The sequence below is a fragment of the Hyposmocoma kahamanoa genome, unplaced genomic scaffold (assembly GCF_003589595.1).
Source record: "Hyposmocoma kahamanoa isolate Upper Pololo Valley unplaced genomic scaffold, ASM358959v1 175, whole genome shotgun sequence".
Taxonomy (NCBI): domain Eukaryota; kingdom Metazoa; phylum Arthropoda; class Insecta; order Lepidoptera; family Cosmopterigidae; genus Hyposmocoma; species Hyposmocoma kahamanoa.
In genome coordinates this window covers 84,054-93,197 of record NW_020653685.1, presented here as the reverse complement: position 1 = coordinate 93,197, position 9,144 = coordinate 84,054, and positions in this window count along the sequence as shown.

Below are 9,144 nucleotides of genomic sequence, written 5' to 3'. Positions count from 1 at the left end.
GTGTGTGTGTGTGTGTGTGTGTGTGTGTGTGTGTGTGTGTGTGTGTGCGCGTGTGCGTGAGAGTATGTGTATTGTATTATATGATAACTGTGTGCATATGGTAATATTCGATTTTATGTATAAACGCAGCAATACCCTATTTGAAAGGTTTATTGTAAAAGCGCTTCTGTATCATTGTAATTTATTGTTATTAACCATTTTATCTGTTTTTCCCTACATTTATGTGAATTTAATTGTATTTTTTATTTAATTTTATATATCATAAAAACAAATCTAATAAAATATTATTTATAAATGCCAACAATCATTTCATGTAAGTTGATTGTAGATAATTATGCTTCTATACTGGAAATTACAAACAATGTATGCTTACCTTTAACTTAACTACATTCTTAGCACGAATCTATGGAAATTACATTAAAAATATTCCCCTATATATTGACATTCAATTTTAGTATCACATTTATATGCAGAAAAATTAAAAAAACTCTCTTCTGCAAAATTTATTTTTTATCACTTACAATAGGTTGGCGGTAATGGCTCGATATATGGACTAACGTTTACTGTTTTGAAAAGTGATACTACAGACACACGGAACTTGTCGACATCTCAAGGGACGGATGCCGTGACAGTTTTATTATACTAAGTGACGCTACGAACAAGTCGTGTGCCTGGTAACTCGCTTACCGACACGTCTGTTTAAGGCTTTAGGCGCTGCGCAGATGGAGTAATTTTGATCAACTCGCAACTAGCTGTTTATGATGTTTTTCATATAACTTCAAGAAACCGCGCAGACGTAGCAACTTCAGTTTAGAGTTTCGGCAACCGACTACAGTTTTCAATTGCCGAAATCCGTGATTAAATAAATTCTTAATTGCCGCAACTAGAAACTTGCAAATTTGTACCGGTTGTCTCCAGTTGAAGTAACTTCACTCCCTCCCCGTCTCCCGCAGCGTCGGTCTTGACCGTGGATTTCGAAAGTTTATTAAAAAAATTTCGGCAACCGGCAACTAGGCCTTTTATTTGCTACAATCGGCAACCGGCATAATGGAAACTTGTAAAAAATTGCCAGTTGCGTCAGCTAAAGTTGCTCCATCTGCGGAGCGCCTTAAATTGCAAAGATCTGAGGTGTACTGCCACTGCGTCCGTCACTCTGAGACATAAGTTGACAAGTCCCATGTGACTGTAGTTTCACCTGCTCCTTTACCCTACAAAACCGAAACTCAGTAATGCTGACATTACTCCTTGGTGGCAGGAATAGGTAAAGTGACAGTACTACTCTGGACGAACTCTTGCACAAGGAGCTCTACCATTACTAAAAATGTCTATGCTATCTATCAGATTTGATTTCGGCATATTCTCAGGCTGTGTGTCGCGATCGGTTTTGTTGGCTGGTTTCTTTTAAGAGTTGATACTGCCTCAGCTTGTTTTTTCTCGCACTAATACGGGTCATTTTGCTTGGGAGGAGGGGCTTTATTTCAGAATTTAATTTTATTACAAACGAATTTTAAGGTAATTTCAAAAATATATATCGTATAGTATACGCGTTCTATTTAGTTTTATTGATTTATAAAAAAACATTGGTATATATGAAAAGTACCACCTATTGAATACAGCGGTATTCTTGTAAATTTTTTGTTATTTTTCTATCGTGAAATTTTTTTATATACATAATTTCAATAAGAAAGAAGATATCCATAATATTAAGCTTAGAGATAAGTCCAAAATCATGGTACCACGATTTCGTTTAATTAAGGTAAACGTTTTTTTGTGGGGAACTGTATACGTTTTTAAAATAAGATTCCGGAGCATATGTTAAGATTATCATTTCCTAACTTTAAAAACTACATTAAAAATATTTTGATCGAAAAATCATATTACAAAATTGAAGACTACGTGTTAGATAAAGATGTATGGAAAGACGACATGGCTCCAGAATCCACACAAATTTGATTCAAAGTTATTTGAAAAGAGCAATCCCTAGAGTTTCTTGCTCGTTCTTCTCAGGGAAGTCAGTGAACGAGCAGTAGCTTAAATGTGACGTTTTCGAGCATTGACTTACAATTATATGGACGTCGGGTCCGCGCTAAAAAATGTCCGAACTTATAGGGCGTTAAAATCGTATACAGAGCGTCATTCACGCTTTAGTCTTCGTTTGTTCGACTGACAGCGAAGCAAGCAAAATTAGACAGTACTGCGATGACATTACAATTTAAATTCAACTTTTTAGCTTTTTCATATTCCTTTACATGTCACTACGTTTAAATAGGTTGACTTGGGACATTTTTTTCGTGGTTTTTGTATTAGACCCGTCGTCCATTTATTTGTAAGTCAATGTTTTCGAGTGTAAATTTATTTTACCTAAGAACTAAATGATTCTTTAACTTTGACTTTTCAGGTATCGTGTTTTCACACCATATAATAATCAGTGTCGTATCGTCAAATTTTTATCGTCAAATGATTCAACATTTTGACTGTTATGCGAAATCAAACAAAGCCATTTGAGGTTATATAGACTCTGGATAAAAGTAAAGAAATAAAGTATAGTTTAGCACTGTGGTAGCCCTAACGTAAAAATAGTTTCAGGTCATCAAATATAACTGTCCATACATCTGGAACCCTTTGTTCACCAATTCGAAGTGAATTTGGGCACTTCATTATTATTCCTAGAACGTCCCTCTGCCCTCATTGAGTGCCTGTAGAGTCGAACTTTTGCCTTTATGCGTATTGTTAAGTAGTTTTCGTTTTATGGCTTTTGCACGGTTTTGTCAGCCTGTGAAACGCGCTAATTGACTTGCAAAACGAGAGGTGCTTAATATGCAATTTTTTTAAATAGGTATCATACCTTTTTAAAAGTTTTTAGCTAGGCATAGCAATTTTACAAATTTACTGTATAACGTTAGAATCCATCAAGGTATGTCTTTGTTTTTCTTTAATTGCTGGCACCAACTCCAAAAATAAGTAATTATAGATACAGGAAATGATTAAGTATCAATATTTTTAGTGGTAAAGTAAAACTTCAAACCGATCAACAATATTTTATTAAAATTATAGATAATATAGGTTTGGACAAGAATTGTCACATCGTAATTGTATAAATGAACCATAAATGTAGATAGATTGATTAATAAGTTATTGTAATACTGTGAGACAGAAGGAAATGAGACAAAAACAAATAAAAAGTATTATATGCATTTTTATCGTTTGGATTAAATCTATACTTCTGCTAGGGAACCCTAGTTCTTTATATCTTCTTCATTACAGCACAGAAATGACCACTATAATTGCCACTATAAATACTTAAAAATGTAAACTTGGGTGTAGTTCACAGTGATCTTTATTTAGTGCGAAGAAGAATCAATTTCCGGTTATATACTCGATGGTTGCTTGCAACGACGATAAAAATACACTTACTACTATACAGTACCAAAAAGTACTGCTTATTTCTAACAGAAATTTCTTCCGGCAGGCGACAATATTTTCAGGAGACAATAATTTCAATAACTGATTTACGTGCACAACAAAACAAAAATTATGAATTTAAAAAAACAATATCAAAAACATGAAATAATTTAAACTATATAAATACTTACATAAATACTTATTTCGTACTATAAATACCTATAAAATGGATGGAACAGTCTATAAATAGTGCTCTTTAACTCCCATTTTGAAAATTGCTAAGGATTTACTGTCATGAACAGTAGGGAAGTGCATTCCAAAGTAATTTTATCATTCATTTTTATATAATCTAACACATGCAACTACGTGAGATAAGCTACGTTAGCTCACCTTCGTTCGCGGTGTGATTTAAACATTTACCTTTTAGAAATAAAATATACCCTATTAACTACTGTAAACTGAGCTCACAGTCCCTTGACCTGTTTATTCCAGAACACTGAAGAAAAAAATTAATTGAAATATCGCTAATAGCAATCGAATAAAGGTATTCAAAAATTGAAAATTTTGTGATTTTTTTCGCTGGCGAAATTTAGTCGTTCGTGTGTCGGGCCCAACAGTTAACTACCGATATCTTCTGTTTTCATTACCATTTAGAAAAAAACAAGGTGAATTCGTGTTTTTTAATACGAAAAATCTAATTTCCGTGTGAACAAAATACGTGAAAACGTTTTGGGTCTCATTTCACTTTAAATATGGAACGCTTTTATAATAAAAGTTTTAGCACAGATTTACGAACTCCATGTTGAAACTAAATTTCTAAATTTAGAAGCAATAACTATACTACAAAGGAGTTAAAACACACCGTTCGTTATAATTTAAACAACATTCACCACACGTCTTTGTCTAAAAAGCCACTAGAGGTATTCTGAAACGCGCTCGAACCTGCATACAACAAGATGTAGGTCATATTGAACATTTATTGAAGCATTAGTTCTATTAAGGTAATAAATCGATTAAGAAAAAGTTTTAATAACTGCCTCTGCAGTCTGCATGCTGGTCTGCCATGCAGAGGTTCCGGGTTCGATTCCCTGGCCGGGATAATATTTATATGATCTACATTTATTTATCTCATGAGTTTGGATGTAATTTGTGGTTACCTATGTATGTGTCCGTGGCACCCGCGATACAGGCTTTGTTATGAATATGTTTCGGTCAACATTAAAAAAATAAACAATTTTATTCATTGTTATGGACAATTCATGCTTATCATAGCAGCAGTAGAGGTCCTTGTGAAAGAGTTCGTCCGGGGAAGTACTGCCACCTCACCTATATCTGCCACCAGGCAGTAATCTGAGGATTACAGTGTTCCGGTTTTGGTGCTGGTGAAATTACAGGCACATGGGACTTGTCAACTTATGTCTCAGGGTGTCGGGCCACTGATTTATTAATCCAGTCACTTGGCATCAAAAAGAAACCTAAAAGTTTTGTAAGACAGTTTACCCACACTATCTCAGTTAAAAAAAAACATATTATGTACACTCCCGAGCAATAAACTGGGGTCATTAAAGATTGTATACATTCTCCTGACAGTTTAAAATGCTTCAGCTTAGCTGCTGGTAGCGCTCGTGTGCTCTCACATGGGTCATGTAGCCAATCTTATTAGTTAAGATCCATGCGCATAGTGGGCACGTAACCACACCGTTAACGTAGTGGTAGCGATGGACGATAGTTACTAAAAATAATCGAATTATTTTGTTATAAACAGAATCTAAATGATACGATTGTTGATATCAATTAATTCCTATTAGTTTTAAAGTCAACGTCAAAAAATCTTTGTTTTATAGGTAAGCAAATTTACACTTGTTATAGTCATTTACACTTGAAATGGTCATAAATAGTTACTACACTTCACCTTATGATTATTGAGCAAATATTGATTGTGAATCGACTTAGTTACTAATGTACTAGTTACAATTTTTTTTATTGTTCATCTAATATCGTAATAGTAAGAGGATTTATTGTTATTATATTTATTGTTATTAATAGGGTTGAATGTTATGAAATTAGTAATAAGATCGATTGGTATCGATTAGTTCTGCAGTTGACAGTCCGACAGAGAACTAAAGTCACCGACATAGCAGGTAAAATAAGTAGGCTGAAGTGGCAGTGGGCTAGCCATATCTGTCGAAGAACCGATAACCGATGGGGAAAACGAGTTCTAGAGTGCAGACCGCGACTCGGCAAACGTAGTGTAGGACGCTCTATGGCTAGATGGAGTGATGATTTGCGAAACGGAAGAAGAAATTTGTTTGACAATTTATGAAATTATTAACTACATTCGATTACTTTTCGGTAAAGACGACTAAATCGAAACTCGAATATAGGATAGTGCAGTCGATTTATTTGATATTTTTTTTAGTAACAATCGCCCATCGCTACGAAGTAGTAGCTGATCGCCGCGGGAAAAAAATGTATACGACTTAAAAAAAAACAACGTGTAAACGAGCCGGTGTAATAAAATCTGTGGCTGAATACCTTGATTAAATAAACCAGAGCTTAATTATCGTAATAATAAAGTACCTGACAAACACACCAATGGTTCTCAGCCTGAAGAAATTATCGCAGTAATAACGCCCAGATAACAAGCAACTTAGAAACATTACCTTTATTGATCCTCCTCAGAATCGAGCCCAGAACTTCTTATCTAGCGGCCATATTGCTAACCATTGGACGTTAATAGATAATAACTTTTTTTTATAAAAAAACCGGCCTCAAAAGGTCATGGAATTACAATCGACGTTGTAAAGGCAAAACGTCTAACGTGCATTTGGAAAACATTGCAGGAGAGTGATACTTGTTGACAACAACAATGATATACAGACGCTTACTACAGGATTTGTGCACTGAATACGAATCGCACAAAGAGCCTCGAAAAGCGAGAGAAATGGCATGCTCGGTATTACAACTACAATAACATTCCGGAGTATATATATTAAGATTATCATTTCTTAAGTTTACACAGTACACGACAGGAGTCCTAAACCCAGCAGTGAGTGACACAAGCCTGAAATGAATGAATGAATTTAACAAAGTAACATAGTCATCGAGTATATAACCAGAAATAGAGACGAAATGTCATTTAATTTATTTGAAAACTGCTCTGCCAAATCATTACGGTGACAACTGCCCTCCGATTGGCCAGCTCGAATTCGAAACAAATGACGGATGTCGTCAATTGTTTCACTTCAAATCGACCACTTTAACTTGATTCCTTTCCAGATTTTATTATAGAGATTCCATTTGTTTTGTAATTAGATGTTTTGCTGTTTTTCCCGCACCACCGAATGGAACAGCCGAATGCAACCCGCGTTGTTAGAGATATTACCTTTATTACAATAAATACAGAATATTTTTGGAATATACGGAGACATACACACAGGTCAGTCGTTGGTGCTGTACTAAAAAACTAAATTGGAAAACTGAAATACCAGTTTTCCAATTTGTGATTTCAGCGCAAACGAGAGTCGATATATAAAAGTGATATAAGGCCCATTTGCCTGATGAGTAGCCAGGGATGGATGGTCCTTATTTCTTCTCTATTTCTGGTTATCTTGATGCAATTAGTCAAGAGAGGAACGGTACTTAAGTGACAGACAAATCATGTAATAATACTATACGACGACTGACGCACGCCACACAAAACTAATTTGTAGCCGGTACTATTCTCCTGAGGCCAGCAGAAGTTGGAACTCTTGTTAACTCGGTTTATAACGATGACCGACGTATTAAGAACACGAGGAAGGACTTAAGATGTTCTCGTTAGAAATAGAAAATACATTAACCTCGTGAATCTAGACTTAACTAAAATAAATATCTAAAGCGATTTTTTTTTGTGTTCTCGTTTTTTTTGCAATCAGTTTCAATCTATAAGCAAATGCGTGGGATAGTAGGTTTCACATGTCGAGCGTGTCCTCCAGTGAGGGCATCTACTCTTTCAACGGTGTCGTCGCTTCGCGATGTCAGCTTGGTTGCCAGTTCGTTAGGGTGTTTTTCTAGCCTTTTTTGGTATCTGACAGCAGCATTGTGGATTTCATCCTTAACTTGTTCATCTCCAGGTTGCTGTGGATCTCATTGTTGTTGAGGAGTCATGGTGGGTTAAAAGGTGATCGTAAGATAACATTCTGCATCAGCTGTATGATTAAGATTTAGAGAATTACTTATGAATAAAATATCTAACTTTCTGCATAATTTTTACATGGAGATATTTCTCTTTGAGTACTACAGAGAACCTGCTAAATTGTGATTTTCAACTGGAGCCCTATTGTAATTATTAATACAAATATGGAACACTTGGGAAAAATTCCTTCAATCCGACCGGACTCGAACCGACGTCTTCTGCAAACCGTGCTAGACGCTATGCCAACTAAGCCACGGAACGAACCAGCGGACCTCACGATTTTTTCTATGTGCTTGTTTTGTCGGGTCTTTGTATCTGGTTTTTAACGACTTTTTAGCCGTAGCGCCATTATAACAAACTAGTGGAGTAATTTCACAAAAAATAATTTCATACCATGGTGGTAAAACATCCTGACATTCAATAAAAATTCACATTTATCCCAAAAACGACACGCCGCACCTCCTGTTACCCCGTCAGTCGACATCGAGCACTTGTCGACGTCGGATCTGTTTCAAGTTTTGTCCACCTATTCTTATTTAATCCATATTAATTTACAGCGTGCGGATTGAAAGAATATATTACACAGCATTCAGGAGCAAGGTAGATTTTTTTTTATAAAATGTAAGTGCGCATTTGACCTCCTTCCCACCTGATGGAAAGTGACGATGAGGTTGGCGATGGAGCATGCATAACTAAATAATGCCTATTCACTCTCACCTTCAAAGGGCCCATTATAACGTTCAGAGAACAAGTCTGCAGGCAAGGAATTCCACTCCATAGCCGTTCGCCATATAAATGTGGAAGCGTAAAGCTTCGTGTGAATCTTTGGGACATCCACAACATAGGGACGCGGAACACGAGCGGCAACCCTCCACACCTCACCTCCTAAATCTAGGTTCACATTGAAATACCTCGCCTTAAGGCGGAATCGGTTTGAGCAGAAAAAGTTTTACGCCCTTAAAAAGACTCGATGGGTGAACACAAAACCTACAACTTTTGTTTTCACTCTTATTACATGGACAAAACTTTTTAAAGGCGAAATGGAATCGTGGTTGCGTAGGCTTTAAAGTACTTGAGGTAGAGTCGGAGAAACTCATTGCACGATATTGAAACATTTGCCTTTTAGAAATAAAATATACCCTCTTACTGTAAAAAAGGGTCGTAGTCCCTTGACGTATTTATTACAATCGATTGTAACTGATTTTTTTTTTAGATTAACGTAGTAAAAAAATGAACATTTTGCGTAACTTAATGACTTTTTTTATGGCGCGAAATTTAGTCAATCGTGTTTGTATCAATCGAAATGTAGTCCGGTTAATATTCAATATTTGCCATTTGCGACGTTTAAGACAAAAATCTTACACTAACAGCACAGATTCTGCGTATTTGGATGACAATAACCCATGGTAGTGACCCATATAGCTCTTGCAGGTTCTCCCGATCTATCTATGATATTTGAAATACATATTGTAAATGATAAAACAAAGCAGATGTTGAAACCATCTTATTAAGTGCGTGGTGTGTGTGTGTGTGTGTGTGTGTGTGTGTGTGTGTGTGTGTGTGTG